At 44.2% G+C, this 16,299-nt stretch overlaps 1 protein-coding gene across 3 annotated transcripts in view; it reads left to right on the top strand.

The window, feature by feature from the left end:
• MED12L (mediator complex subunit 12L) overlaps positions 1 to 16,299 on the top strand; it is a 740,921-nt gene that overhangs the window by 164,377 nt on the left and 560,245 nt on the right. The window lies entirely within an intron of this gene.

Raw genomic sequence — 16,299 nt, 5'->3', positions numbered from 1 at the left:
TCCCCAATTTACATTATCCTTCCAAAATGGCCAGCATACATTTAATCTTTTGCCCCTCCATAAACATTTACATTTTTAGGGTGGACATGCATGGCTTGATTTTTAAAAGTGATTCTCCCTGTCTTATTCTGTGATAATGAATACTTTTAGACAGGGAGATTTTCTGTTGGAAAATCTCCACATGTACATGGCATTATCCTTCTGTTTAAGAAAAAAAGAGGGAAGTTAAAGTGGAACCAAACTCTCTCAATCAGGATTAACTATTTCTAATCATTTTGCTACTGGCATTAGTAAATAGATAATAAGGTATATTATATATACTTGTTTTCATTTTCTTTCTACATTTTCTTCAGTTGCTTCCCGATTTCTGGCCTAGGCCAAATGATGTCATACATCGCACGAGTCTTCATGGGCACTTTGTTTTCATCCAGAGAAAGGGAGGAGGGGCTTTCTCAGCTAGGCACACCCTCCTGCCTGCATGCCTGAGCTAAGGGCAGATGGATTCCGCAAGTAAAATCTGTATCATCTGCCCCTACTCAAGATGGTAGCATCTAGAAATGCTGGGGGGGTGGGGGTGTTCAAAATGATTTCTCACCAAAATAAAGAATGGTGATATGGATGGATGGGCGCATTTGCTTTGAATATCAAAAATTTATTGGAAAGCGTTGTCAGGTTGTGGTGCAAAATGTGTACAAAGTGCATGTTAGTCAGAAAAAATATATATCTGACTATCTATGGCCAGCTTTATTCTAGATGTTCCCTTCAATAATACATCTACACCTTTACTGCATACACACAATCAAATTCTATTTGCCAGTCTATATCAAGAAGTATGTTGACGTATAGATTCATTTACCTGCCTGCTCCAAGGAATATATTGCTTTTTCCTTTTCAAAAAAGAGCTACACCCAACAATTAGAATGTTCACACAATAATTGGGTGAACGTTCACTTCAATTATCCAAATATGTGAAAAGAAAATTCTGTTTATTTCATCTGCAGACGATTGGATACTTGAAGTGAATCTCCACACAATTAATTTATTTTTATTAATGTATTTCTACAAACTACCATATCTCTACCTTGTATCTAATGGAAACTGCAATACTTCTACCTCCAAACCTCTGCAAATTTCAATATCTTTCCCTCTGATCCCTGCAAACTCATGTATTTCTGTCTCTGATGTTCTTCAAGCTTGCATACTTCTAACACTGATCCTCAGAAAAACTAGCTCCCATACTAATAAACATGATCCTATGCAATCTACCATATCTCTACCTCTTATTCACTGCAAACTACCAAACCGGTGGTAAGCAATTTTTCGCGGGCAAAGGCTGGTTTTGCCATTTCAATCATCATGGCACCATGGTGTCAGAGTGATTGAAGCGCATTGTTTCTATTGTTACATTGTATATATATATATATATATATATATATATATATAATATATATAATGAAGTGCTTCAACTCCTCACAATGCAGAATCAGTGGGAGCCCTGGGCGTGTCACTTGCCACATCTCCTGCCACCAGATGCATCATATCACTTGCCACTGTCGCCTGTCACCGGATGCAGCTTTTTAACTTGCCACCATCACCTGCCACTAGATGTGGATTGTTACTTGCATGTCGCCTGCCACCAGATGTGGATTGTCACTTGCCACATCACCTGCCACCATTTGCAGATTGCTACGTCACCTGCCAGTATTTGCAGATTTTCACTTGCCACGTCACCTGCCACCATTTGCAGATTGTCACTTGCCACCATTTGCAGATTGTAATTTGCCACATCACCTGCCACTAGAGGTGGGTTGTCACTAGCCAACTGATATGGCTTGTCACTTGCCATGCCAGCCAGTGCCACCAAATGTGCATTGTCACTGCATTGGTGGCAGGCTGGCAGCGCTGGTCCATTTAGTGAGGGCAGGAGAGCGGAGATGTGGGGTGGGCAGTGAGAGATGATGTAATCTCTCTGCTCCCCGCCGTACCTCCGACATTGAAGAGGCCCGTGCTGTGAGGGTGGAAGAGCCCTGATTTGTGGTGGGCGGAGAGAGATGATGTCATCTCTCTGCTCCCTGCCGCACATCGCTCCCACATTGAAGTGGCCCGGTTGTGAGGGCAGAAGAGTAGTGGAGCGGGTCGGAGAGAGATGTCATCTCTGCACGTCCGCCTGCGCGTCTCTCTCCTCCATCTCTAATGCAGCCCGTCCACCACAGCCACGACCCTGCGGCAAGAGACTCGGGGCTATGGGCTCCAGATTCGGGAGTTCCAGCCTCGATAGCCACCCCCTGGCGATGCCTATGCCTCTACCTATGCTATTCTGCAAATCCAGATCTTTACTTGTATTCTTCGATAAAAAATTCCCACAGCTCTGTCCGTGCTCATCTGTAAACTTTCACATCTCGGTTTCCACATCTCCACTCTTATACCTCAGCTTCTGCTTTTCTGCAAATTCCCATACCTATAACTGCGCTCTTCTGCATACTACAAATTCCTCTTCCTCTGCAAACTTCAAAAACTTTTCTCCACCTAAAACTCACAAATAGGCATGAGCAGAATGTAAGGCAGGTTCACCCAACACCTATGCAAAAATCAAGAACAAAAGGGCAAGGGGTGCCCCAAAAAATCCAGACCAGCTTCTTAGCTGATTGTCCAGCTTGGCTGGCCAGGAGGGCAGAAGATTGAGTGTGCAGCTACCCCATAAGTAATGCTAAACACACACCATTTAATATACATTGTCCCTCCTATTTCTGTATATGGATGATGGCACTGTTGTACCCAAATTACATTTTGATAATTTTTTTCCCCAGAAGTAGAGCTTCCTTTCGGTGGTATTTGATCACCTCTGCAGTTTTTATTTTTTGCGCTATAAACAAAAAAACAGCGACAACTTTGAAAAAAAAATATTTTTTACTTTTTGCTATATAAATATCCAATTTATAAAAAAAAACTAAACAAATGATTTCCTCAATTTAAGGCCGATATGTATTCTTCTAAATATTTTTTGGTAAAAAAAAAATCAGAATTAGCGTTCATTGAATGGATTGTGCAAAAGTTATAGCGCCTACAAAATAGGGTATTGATTTATGGCATTTTTATTATTATTATTTTTTTACTAGTAATGGTGATCTGTGATTTTTATCAAGAGTGCGACATTGCAGCGGACACATCGGTCACTTTGGACACTATTTTGGGACCTTTGACTATTATATAGCGATCAGTGCTATAAATAAGCACTGTGTAAATGTCACTGGCAGGGAAGGTGTTAAAGCTAGGGGGTGATAAAGGGGTTAAATGTGTTACCTAGGGAGTGATTCTAACTGTGGGGGAGTTGGGACTGACTAGGGAAGGAGACTGATCGTTGTGTTCCTATATACTAGGAACACATGATCTGTCTCCTCTCCCCTGACAGGATGTGGATCTGTAAGTTCCTGCTCGATGGTGAGCAATCGCGGGTGCCCGGTGGACACGCGCATCTACTCCTGAGTGATGTGGCGGGCGCATGCCCCCTACAACACTGGAAAGCCGAGGACGTCATACGATGCCCGCCCAGAGGGACAGAGTGTTCCTGAGGCTGTCATATTACAATGGCTGGGATGGGAAGTGGCTAAAAATTAAAAAAAAAAACGTATACATCCAATGGTAATCACATCATCCAGAGAAACAGATCCACGTTCGACCCACTGAAAGAAGGACCCACTGACATAAGCCTCTCCTTAAAACTGCTGACTTGCATATGTCAGCTTCAACAGCTAAATATAAACCAAGAAATGGGATCCCTTGGGAGACATGGACAATAATCATATTGGTCAATAACTCCCTGTAATTATTGTCCATGTCTCCCAAGGGATCCCATTTATTGGTTTATATTTAGCTGGTTTATATTTAACCACTTACAGACCGGACCATTTTGCTGGTCAAAGACCAGACCACTTTTTGCGATTTGGCACTGCGTCGCTTTAACTGATAATTGCGTAGTCGTGCGACGTGACTCCCAAACAAAATTGACGTCCTTTTTTTCCCACAAATGGAGATTTCTTTTGGTGGTATTTGATCACCCCTGCGGTTTTTATTTTTTGCGCTCTAAACAAAAATAGACCGACAATTTTGAAAAAAACGCATTATTTTTTACTTTTTTTATAATAAATATCCCCCAAAAATATATATAAAAAAAAAATTTCCCCTCAGTTTAGGCCGATATGTATTCTTCTACATATTTTTGATAAAAAAAATCGCAATAAGCGATTATTGATTGGTTTGAGCAAAAGATATAGTGTTTGCAAAATAGGGATAGTTTTATGGCATTTTTATTAATAATTTTTTTTTACTAGAATGGCGGCGATCAGCGGTTTTTATTGTGACTGCGACTTTATGGCGGACACATCGGACATTTTTGACACATTTTTGGGACCATTGTCATTTATACAGCAATCACTGCTATATAAATGCAGTGATTCTTGTGTAAATGACACTGGCAGTGAAGGGGTTAACCAGTGGGTGGCAGTGTAGGGATTAAGTGTTCCTAGGGGTGTGTTATTAACTGTGGGGGGCTGGGCTTTCATTCAGTGAACACTGATCTCTGCTCCAATCACATGGAGCAGAGATCAGCATCACTAGTTGCTAGGCAGAATGGGGAAATGCTGTTTACAACAGCATTTCTCCATTCAGCTGCCCCGTGAGACGATCGCGAATATGCCCGCGGCGATCAAGTCCGTGGGACCCGCGACCGGACTCACGGGGGTCCCGACCGGCAGGGCGGCATTAAAGATTGGGTGTACCTGTACGCCAATATGCCTGCCCGTGCCATTCTGCCGACGTACATTGGCGTGCGCTGGTCGGGAACTGGTTAACAAAGTTTGGTCTGTTCCTGTGTTCAGACCAAATCAGGACCTTTTTTCTATTCTCCAATTTCTGCTTCTACTTTTGTGCAAATTTTCATACCCCTGCTTCTACTCAAATTCTCATGCTTCTAACTCTGCAAACTCCTATACCTGTACCTCTGCTTTTCTAAAAATTCCCTCACCTTAAACTTTGTTCATAAAACTTAAACTCCCATAACTCCCATAACTCTTTCTTTCCTCCTCCTACAGCAAGGGCATGGGAGTTTGCAAAGAAGTGAATTTATAGTGTGCATGTATCAATCAGCCATAACTTTATGACCACTCACTGTAAGCCACTAGACCTCTGAAGATATGATGTGGTATCTGATATGAAGCCATTATTAGCAGATCCTTTAAGTTGCAAGGTGGGGCCACCATACATGAGATAGTTTTTTTTTAGCACATCCCACAGAATAATCATGTAGATTGAGATCTGGAGGATTTGGAGGCCAAATCAGCCCCTCAAACTCATTGGGGGTTATTTACTAAAGGAAAATCCACTTTGCACTGCAAGTGCACTTGAAAGTGCAATGAAATGCACTTGGAAGTGCAGTCGCTGTAGATCCAAGGAGGACTTGCAAGAAAAATAAAAAAACAGCATTTTAGCTTGCACATGATTGGATGATAAAATCAGCAGAGCTTCCACTCATTTCAGATCTACCCCTTACATTTAGAGTGATTGCCCTTTCAAGTGCACTTGCAGTGCAAAGTGGATTTGCCTTTTCGTAAATAACCCCCATTTGTGTTGTTCAAACCATTCTTAAATTCATCAGACCCTTTCACAATATACCCTCATGTAATGACTGAATTTTGAATGATAAATCATTCAATGGAAATAAATGAATCAGTTTCTTGTTTGTTCTTTGTTACTGGGTCACAAATGCGCAGTACCTACAGCGAGAAACACATTAACCTTTAAATTTATTGTCCGTTCGGCAGAAGTTTTCCAAACTTATCCTTCCATTTTTGGCTTAAAAACATCACAACAGATTTTCGATTTCTGTCTGTACGAAAAATCAACGAACTGTCTAAATGACAGATTTTCTTTTTTTTTTTTTTATTTAATTACTCTTTATTGAAAAATATTTTTTCCCCCCTTTTTTTTTACATAGAGCATAATTGTGGAAAGTTAGCATATAAGACAACAAAGAATACAAATTCTTCCATCATAAAATTTACCAAAAAACGCAGGCATAATCGTACATAACATACTAGTTATCCCTGACCCGCCTGCTAAGCTTCCCCCCCCCCCAGAACCCCATTCTGCGAACACGTGCTACTGGCTCCGGCCAGGCCGATTCAGGCTGGCCGGCTGGGGAGATGACAGATCACTTCGGGGACAGGAGTAGAGAACGTCAAAGGGCTCTCAAGCCACACCAAGCCCAAACCGAGTGAGTACTCGCTAAGTCTTATCATCCGCTATCTCATCCAGGGGGTAACCAATATCTCTCAACCATGGATTCCAAAACGCCTTGAATTTTTTTAAATTATTTTGTCTAATAAACATTGCTCGTTCACACCAAATTGTGGAATTTATGGCGTTTACCCATGCTTGTAATACTGGGGGGCTTTTTGCCTGCCAGTTCAACGCAATTAGTCGTCTGGCCTGGTACAAGCACCTTAGTATAGATATCTTTGTTACAGCAGATATTCTACCCCCTTCCATAATCCCTAATAGACAAGTCTTAGCTTCTGGTTTCAGGGTGGTGTTAAAAGTCCTATTAATTCTATGTACAATTTCTATCCAGTACCGATACAGTTTTGGGCACTTCCATACCATATGGAGAAGGTCCCCTAGTGCCCCACATCTGGGGCAATTACCATAAAATTTTCTACCTATTTTCCACATTTTTTTAGGGGTATAGTATGCCCTATATATAAAGAGCTTGTGGGACATACGCTGTGATGGAGAAATCGATACCAGGTTCCCCTGTGCTAGAGTCTCGTCCCATTGCTCTTGCTTAAGTGGTCCCAAATCTGCCACCCATCCCCTTCTACTCTTATCGGGTCCCTCTCCTTTCAACACTTTATCCTTAAGTTTTATATATAGCCTAGAGATCTGGCCCTTTGTTTGCCTTCGATCGAGAAGTTCCTGAAGTAGGGGGGACTTTGTCCTCTCAATAGTAAGTGTACGATACTGTGCTTGTATCCCATGTCTCACTTGCAAGTATATATAGAACGTTCTATTAGAAATGCCAAATTCCTGCCGAAGGTCTTCAAAAGATTTCATAAAGTTCCCCTGGTAGAGATGCACTAACCTACTAATCCCCCTTCTCTCCCACTCCAGTGGCCTACCTATACTATTTAATTCAGCCAAGTCTCCGTTGTTCCATAGGGGTGTATACTCAGTTACTCCCTCATAGTCCAGGAGTTGCTTGACTATCTGCCATACTTTCCTCGCCAGTACATTAGTAGGGCATTTATAAGCAAATTAGTTGGCCTCCAAAACTTCAGCTAATGTTTTATGATATACTTTGTCGATCATCAATTTATGGTTTGGGCAACCACCTCCTTCAAGCCCAGCCCCAGTAAAATGCTGGAGCTGGGCTGACAGAAAGTATGTTCTTGGATGTGGTATCGCTACTCCTCCTTTTTCTGCAGAGAGCTGCAATGTCTGCAAGCGAATGCGAGGCTGTCTCTTCCTCCATATTAGCTCACGGATCAATACCTCCAATCTGGTGAACCACTTCGGGTAATCCAGATTGGGGAATTATGGAGAATGTATAGAATCTGTGGCTGCCAAATCATTTTTACTAGGTTGCAGCGGCCTGCCACAGACAGGGGGAGGCGACACCAGTTATTAACCTTTTGCTTCAGCTTCGCCAGTAATGGTACCAGATTCTCCTCAACATACTGATTTATATCTCTAGAAATCCAGATACCCAGATATTTTAACTTGGGCACCACTTCTAATCCCAAAACTGCAGATGATGTTAAATCTCCAAATCCCGACAATGGCATAAGGGCTGATTTACTCCAGTTGATGACCAAACCTGATTGTTGCCCAAATTCCTCCATCAACTGCATTACATTGTTCAGAGTAGAGCCTGTGTCACCAATAAAAAACAGGACATCATCTGCAAATAGGGCCATTTTCTCCTCCTCCGGTCCACGCCGGAATCCCTGGATGTCCGGGCGCGATCTCGCCAGCACAGCCAGGGGTTCCATAGCCAGCACGAACAGGAGGGGAGACAGCGGGCACCCCTGTCTCGTACCTCTTTCTAAGTGAAATGTATCGGAAAATAGGGTCCCCATTTTAATCTTTGCCCTAGGTCCCCCATAGAGTAACTTTACCCATTGGATAAATAAGGGGTCAAAGCCGAAGCGTTCCAGTACACCCCAGAGGTAACCCCACTCCAGACTGTCAAAGGCTTTAGTAGCATCCAAAGCCAATATGGCGCCTGGGCCTTCATTATCTCTAGCTATTTGTAGATTTAAAAAAACCCTCCTAATATTAGTGCTAGTTGTTCTGCCCGGGATAAACCCGGACTGATCTGGATGTATTAATTTATGAATGTAGTTATTTAAGCGAGTTGCTAGGGCCTTGGCTAGAATTTTTACGTCTGAACATAGCAAGGATATCGGCCGATATGACGAGACCTCTTGTTGATCCTTCCCCTCCTTTAAAATTAATGTGATATTGGCCTCTAGCATTGAAGCAGGGAGCTCTCCCGCTTCTAATGCATGGTTTAATGTTTCCAGTAGTGCCGGCATCAGCTGTTCGCTATAGCGTTTATAGACTTCTACTGGAAGCCCATCAGGGCCAGGGGATTTATAGTTAGCATACTAGTCATCGCACTTTTTAATTCTTCCAGCGTAAGTGGCAGATCAAGATTCAATTTATCCTGGTCTGAAAGCATAGGAATAGCTGTTTGATGTAGGAAATTAGTGGCCAGATGTCTGTGTTCCTGTGTAGTTGATTTATATAGGTTTCTATAATAATCACTAAGTACCTTCATAATCTCAGGGGGTCTGGAGACGAGGTCTCCATTCTGTGTTTTAATTGCTTGTATTACTGTAGAGGGACCATTAGATTGAACTAATAAAGAAAGAACTCGACCCACCCTCTCTCCTTCACCAAAATAATATTGGCGTTGGAAGATACGCTGGTTTTCTGCCTTCTTTAAGAGGGCCATTTTATATATCTGCTGGCAGTCCACCCAGGCCTGTTGTTTCCCCGGTGATGGATCCTCCACAAACGCTCTCTCAGCCTGGATAACATCATTTCTAATTCCTTTCTCTTGCTCTCGAGCTTGTTTTTTGGTTATTGCAATTTTCTGTATGAGTATTCCTCTAAAGAAGGCTTTTAGGGAATCCCAGACAATTCCGGGCGCCGCTGTCCCTCTATTAATTTGGAGAAATTCCCCTATCCGTGCCCCTAAGAGGTTAGAGCTATCAATTAGTTCCAGCCAGGCGGGGTTTATTCTCAACTCTCCCAGTGGGACACTCTCTCCCGTATTCAAGGTTATAACTAAGGGGGAATGATCTGAAATCCCACGTGCCCCATATTCTATATCTGCCACCAGCCCTGATGCCTCTTTATTCCCCAAACCCATATCTATTCTCGATAGCGTCTGGTGGGTGCTAGAGAAGCAAGAATACTGCCTATCCTGGGGGTGTCGTATACGCCAAATATCCTTTAGTCCAACTTCTAGTAAGAATTCGTGTAGTCGGCCGGTTCTGTTCCCCACTGGGCAAGGAAATCTGTCCAAGCTCTTATCTATAGTTTCATTAAAATCTCCAGCTATTATCCATGGGACACCTAATTTACCCAAGCTAAACATAAGGAATTTGTACATAACCTCTAGCTTAAAAGGAGGAGGTATATAGATATTAGCCAAGACATACTCTTGCCCATCAATCAAGCAGTGTAAAAAGACAAATCTCCCCTCCCCATCGATCTGGGACTCTTTACATAAAAAATCTGTACCCTTCCAGACTAGCACACTCACACCGCGAGAGTATGATGAATAGAAGGAGTGGTAGTATGCCTGGAAATTCCGGTTGTGTAAATGGGGGGCCGTAGTTGGAGTTAGATGGGTTTCCTGTAAGAAAAATAAACCAGGTCCCTTCCTCTCCATCTCCAACATCACGGACCCCCTTTTCTTAGGATCTCCCAGGCCCCTCACATTCCATGAGATTATATTCCACCTACCCATCGACTCCAATGATTGATATGCCCAGGGAAGGGAGGAGGCGAGGGGGGAGGGAGCCGCTTCCTCCCCCCGGCGCCACCCCCCATCTCAACCTGCTCCCCGTCACCACCCCAATGCCAACAGCACGTGTTCGAAGACTCGCCCCCCTCCCCCCTCCCTCCCAACCCTGCCCATTAGAGCAACCCCTAGGGGTCTCGATTGTAGCCGGTATAGTCTTACCCCATTCAAGAATACCTGTGCTCCCCGCCCCCCCAAATAATCCTACCATACCCATTTGACACAAGTTCAAGGTGGGATCATAATCCCTCCATGACACCAGTTATGTCCCTCAAAAAAAAAAAAGGGGAGAGGTGCTGATATGGCTTCAGAAGCTCAGTGGTTATAATATTGTATACCCTTAGAATATAGATATATCCCCACTACCCCCGCCCCCCCCCCCCCTCAGGTCTCGCCCTCCCAACTCAACTATAGAGCCTCGTTTGCCACAACTAATATAAAATAGTGTAGTATTTAATTTTCCTTGCAATATCGTAGTGCTCTGTGACCCATGGTGCTTACCCATTCCCTAATCAATTTATTATATCTTTATCCCACTTCTCTCGGGTAGCAAACAGTGACATTATAACTTCCCATCCGTTCATTAACATAAATTCATAAGTGAAATATTGCTAGTGGTATTTATGCACTATTTTATGTTCTTCTCCCTCACACCCCCCCCCCCCCACCCTCTCACCGCAACTGTGACTACGCCTTACATAAACTTTATACACAGTGTAATTCACCATATGGTGCACAGTAACCCGTAATACATTAGCCCCCATCCCTAGTTGATACATTATAACCCCCTGCTCATCCCCCTCCCTACCCCACCCCATCAACCATTGGAGACATGGGACAAAACAGAGCAAGACAAAACGGAGCAACCAAAGCCCGAAGAAAGAAAAAAAAATGGGACCCACCCCTGCCCCCCCCCAAGAACTAATACAAGAGGTAGTACACAGCGACTCTAAGTGCCGCTAAAGAGTCCCCTTGTGTTCCTCCAGACAGTTCGTAACCTCCAGTGGAGAACTGAAAAATAATGTTGAGCCCAAAGCGGACACACGGAGTCGGGCTGGATACAATAAAGCATAGGTTATCTTGTACTTTTGCAGGGTACGCTTAACAGGCACAAACTCCGCTCTCTGTTTCTGCAAGTCCGATGAGAAATCTGGATAGAATGACACTCTAGTCCCTCTATAGAAGATGTCTCCCAATCCCCTAACTCTCTGCATCAAAATCATTCGATCGTTGTAGTTAATGAATAGGGATGAGCTTCGTGTTCGAGTCGAACGTACGTTCGACTCGAACATTGGCTGTTCGGCCGTTCGGCGAATTCCGAACGTTTGGGCCGTTCGCGTCAAAATTCGAGTGACGCGCGTGCGGACCACAATGCACTGCGGTGGCGCAGTGCATTGCTGCCCCATGATTGGCCAAGCATGCACTGTGACCCCGCATGCTTGGCCAATCGCAGCGCCGGCAGCGAGGAGAGCCATGATTGGCCACAGGCATCCTGCCTGTGGCCAATCATAGCTCAGGCTGTGTAGTGCACGCCCCACACTATATAAGGCCGCCTTTGAGGCGGCCTACTGTAGTGTATTACTTAGCATCTGAAGCAGTGGGTGTTCTGTGTACCTTCAACACAGTACACACCAATCGTTTTTGGCTGATTTCCTATCTTGCTGCTGTGTAGTGGTTGTTGTCTGTGCCCTGACTGCAGTATACACCACTATATTCACCTCACCTATATAGCTAGTGATCTAGCTTTAACCACTTAACAACTGCCCATTGCCGATTAACGGCTTCAGGGGGGTTGTTTAACTCTGAGAGGCCGTTAATTAACGGCCTCCCAGAATTCTGCTCTCGCGCGCCCCGAGGTGTGCGCACTCGAGAGCATCCGTGACCGCCGGGTCGCATCACGGATCACGGTAAACGGCCGCTCATAGCGGCCGTTTACCACGTGATTGCTCCGTCAAATGACGGAGTGATCACTTGGAAACAAACCGGCGTCATGTTATGACGCCTGTTCCTCCCTCCCCTCTCTGTACCGATCGGTACAGCGGAGGGGAAAGAGATCGGTGTCAGCAGCGATGTGGGCTGCATCTGCAGTGCCCACATCGCTGCTCACCGAATTTAACCCCTCAATTCCCTGCCAATACTCTGCAATACCAGTGCATACTCTGCAGTACCCTGCCATTACTCTGCAGTACCCCGCCATTACTCTGCAGTGCAGTACCCTGCCATTACTCTGCAGTGCAGTACCCTGCCATTACTCTGCAGTACCCCCCATTACTCTGCAGTAACCCCCATTACTCTGCAGTACCCCCCAATACTCTGCAGTACCCGCCATTACTCTGCAGTACCCGCCATTACTCTGCAGTACCCCCAATACTCTGCAGTACCCTGCCATTACTCTGTAGTACCCCCCAATACTCTGCAGTACCCTGCTATTACTCTGTAGTACCCCGCCAATACCCCACCAATACTCTGTAATACCCTGCCATAAATTGCCATACCCAGCCATACTCAGAGATACCCAGCCATACTCGGTGATACCCTGAAATACCCAGCCATAGACGCCCCCCACCCCTCACCGCCCTCTGGTGCTTCTACCAACTCGCCAGTACGATCAAAGCCAGAATCTTTTTTTTATTTTTTATTTCAGGCTTCCCAGCCTAGAGGTGAGATGTGGGGTCATATTGACCCCCAGATTTCACTGTAAAGAGGACCTGTCACCCCATATTCCTATTACAAGGGATGTTTACATTTCTTGTAATAGGAATAAAAGTGATCAAAAATATATTTTTGGGGAAAAAAATGTCAAACTAAAATAAATAAAGTAAAATGAACAATAAAAAAATAAAATAAAAATTAAAGCGCCCATGTCCCCATGTGCTCGCATGTGCCACACATGTGAGGTATCGCCGAGAATGTTAGAGCGAGAGCAATAATTCTAGTCCTAGACCTCCTCTGCAACTCAAAACATGTAACCAGTAAAAAAAAAATTAAAGCGTCGCCTATGGGGATTTTTTAAGTAGCGACGCTTGGCGCCATTCCACGGGCATGTGCAATTTTGAAGAGTGACATGTTTGATATCTATTTACTCAGCATAACTTCATCTTTCACTTTATGCAAACATTGGGCTAACAAGTGGTTAATAATAGAGCTTGCAGTCAGTAGTGTTAGGAGATAGTGCGTGCTGTCTGCGTGCTCTGTACCCAGTACATACCGCTATAATATAGGGCAGGCCCCTACTTTCAAACATCCAACTTACAAACATCTCCTACTTGCAAACGCAAGGAGACAGCAGCAAGTGAGATGAAAAAAGATGGACGACAAAACAAATTATACAGGGGTGATAACCCTTCCCTATGTTTTCCAAAAAGCTTAAAGATAGTTTTTTTGACTGGAGCTACACTTTAAAAATGTACCGGTTGAAAATGACAAACAGATTCAACTTAACACAACAAACCTACACAGTCCCTGTCTTGTTTGCACCGCCTGTATACTGCTGTTCTGAGTATATAGGGCCTGGGGGCCACACGCATTTCCTTTTTTTAATATGGGTACGGGGTTCCCCTTAATATGCGTACAAGACCCAAATAGGCTGGTAATGGGCAGGGAGGGCTACCCATGCCATGTTTCTCAATGATTTTCAACCATATTGCAGGAACCAGATATAACATTAAAACCGCAAGCAGTTTTAAATGGTGTTATTTCCGTTTAATGTCATTTTGTGCAGGGACTGTTCTAAACACGGGAAACACGTGGCACTTCACAGGCATACTACAGACACCCCCCAGGCACCATATTTAAAGGAATATTTCACTTTTTTTTTTCACTTTAATCGTCATTAAAATCAGTGCTCCCGCCAAATCGGCAGTTTTTAAAACTTTTTTTTGCAGTGACACATGTCCCCTGAGGCAGGAGGCAGGTCCCCAAACCCTTTTTAGGACACTATCTTGCATATTAGCCGTTAAAATTAGCACTTTTCAATTCGAACGTTCAAGTCCCATAGACTTCAATGGGGTTCTAACGTTCGTACCGAACGCGGGGGTCGTTCGCAAGTTCTGGTGCGAACCGAACCGGGGGGTGTTCGGCTCATCCCTATTAATGAATTTCAGTATCATTGGCCTGCAGCGTCCCTCTGCTAGATGCGATCTAGCAGGAACTCTGTGGGCTTTTTCAATGCAAGAGAGCGAGGAGAAGGAGACATCTCCCAATAATTCCTTAAACCAGTTCTCCAAAAAAATTATAGGGTTAGAAACCTCGCTTCCCTCTGGAAGACCAATTAATCACACATTATTCCTGCGGCTCTTATTGTCCATGTCGTCAATTTTAGATGTTTGTGCGATAATTTGTTTCTGGAGTGCAACAATTTTTTCCTGTAAGGGGGATAGTTCATCTTCCACCATACTTAATCTTCCCTCTAGGGCGTTTGTTCTATCGATGGTATTACTTAATAGTTGGCTCATAGAGTGCAGTTCATTTTGGATATTTCTTAATTGACTATCAAGACCAGAGATAGAAGTTTTACACTCGTTGACCGCCGACAGAATCTCTCGTAGGGTAGGTTCACCGCCCCCTACAGATTTTTTGGACATCTTATTCTCCTCTTGGGATGGCTCACCTACCCCCCCTCCAGGAGGTAAGGTACCAAGGTCTGCTGCCAAGTAACCCGCACTTCTCCTATCCCCCAGTGTCCCCTGGGTTTTAAGTTGGCCTGACGGATGATATTGTATTTTCCTGTCTGGAGAAGTCGCATGTGCAAAGCGCTCAAGTTTTGAGGCCGCAGAGGCTTGATTTAGTTTTTCCTTGGCAGCACGTGTTTTTTGGTTCCCCTCCCCATGTGACATGTCCTCCACAGCTCTTTTACTGAGCATAGTAGTACTTGCAAAAAGAAAAAGAGAAAAAAAGGGGGAAGACAATAAGCCAGTGGGGAGTAGTTATAGAATAGTGTATCTTCCCAAGACTATCCAGCAAAAGAGGTCCACTTTTAGCTAAGGGCACTTGGAAAGAAAAAAAAACTATTAGTCTATAAGTCCCACAATGCCAAAAACGTACACCAATTGTTTTATGGAGCTAAACTCTCACCGACTGGCAGTGCAAAAAAAAACAAGAGGGGGGGGAACAGGCATTCCATCAGAACAGGGGGCACCAATATGCTGCCGTGCTAACAAGTTTTAACAAGCCTGCAATCACCGTCCTCAGAGCACTAAACATGCGGATCCTATCCGGTTTTCCTACTAGCTTCCAGCAAGCCCTACTGGGCTATACAGCATACACAGCATACCTCAAGGTACCTCAGGATTCTAGGGAAGGGGTTTCCGTTGGTCGAAACCCGATGATGTAATCTACCGGGTTCCGTCGGTAGTGATGTCCCGGTCTGGGTCGGTCACGGAGCCTCCTCTCTGTATCCTCGTGCAGCGTCGGATGAGAGCGTTCAGCTTCGGGTCTCCTCTCGAAGTCTCACGATAACCCGAGCCATCCACGAGACCTCTACTCGGGTAGCCTCGGCGGCTCTCGGCGCTTTCCGACGGTCTCAGCAAGCAAGGGGAGAGTGGAGGTAGCATACAATCTCCAGAACCAGCCGCTCAAAGCGAAGCCTCATCAGGGGAAGATGGCTCGCATTCCTCGGGTCTCAGGGCGGAGGCAGGGAGCACGGGCATTACTCACGCTCTCACTCCCACCTCCATCCGGCCACACCCCCACATGGGTCCTAAATGACAGATTTTCAAACAATTTTTCATCTAGTGTTTGGGCACCATATGAATTGATGCTGGTTTGAGGGCAAAGCGTAGTCCCAACAAAGATTGATTTGATTTATATTCTCTTCTGTTCTGTTACTTTGCATTTTGTAAATTTATAAAAATAATCAAAAAGATATATTTTTGAAAGTATTCTTACTTTATAGCATTTCTTCACACCTGCCTAAAACTTTTGCACAGTAGTGTGTGTGTTTCCCATAGTGAAACTTTCCATGTTTTTCCTAGAAGGATAAATGTTTCATTATTATAGATCATCAATCTTTTAGGAGTTTGGGAATGCTGGATTTCTTTCAATTTGTCTTTCTGTAAGAAAAGCTATATAAACAAATGTAGACGGTTCTCAGTAACTCCCTCCTCACTTCCCATAACTGTCGTTGAACATATCTTGGTGTAGAAGATATTTCTTTTATCTGTTATTCAGTAGCGTTGTTGGTGGGGGTTTGTTATTAGAAATGTTTTATA

Source organism: Lithobates pipiens, unplaced genomic scaffold (assembly GCF_037356315.1).
Source record: "Lithobates pipiens isolate NorthernLeopardFrog02 unplaced genomic scaffold, aLitPip1_a1.2 Scaffold_18, whole genome shotgun sequence".
Taxonomy (NCBI): domain Eukaryota; kingdom Metazoa; phylum Chordata; class Amphibia; order Anura; family Ranidae; genus Lithobates; species Lithobates pipiens.
The sequence above is the reverse complement of the archived record's forward strand: the minus strand, read 5'-3'. Positions and strand labels throughout refer to the sequence as shown.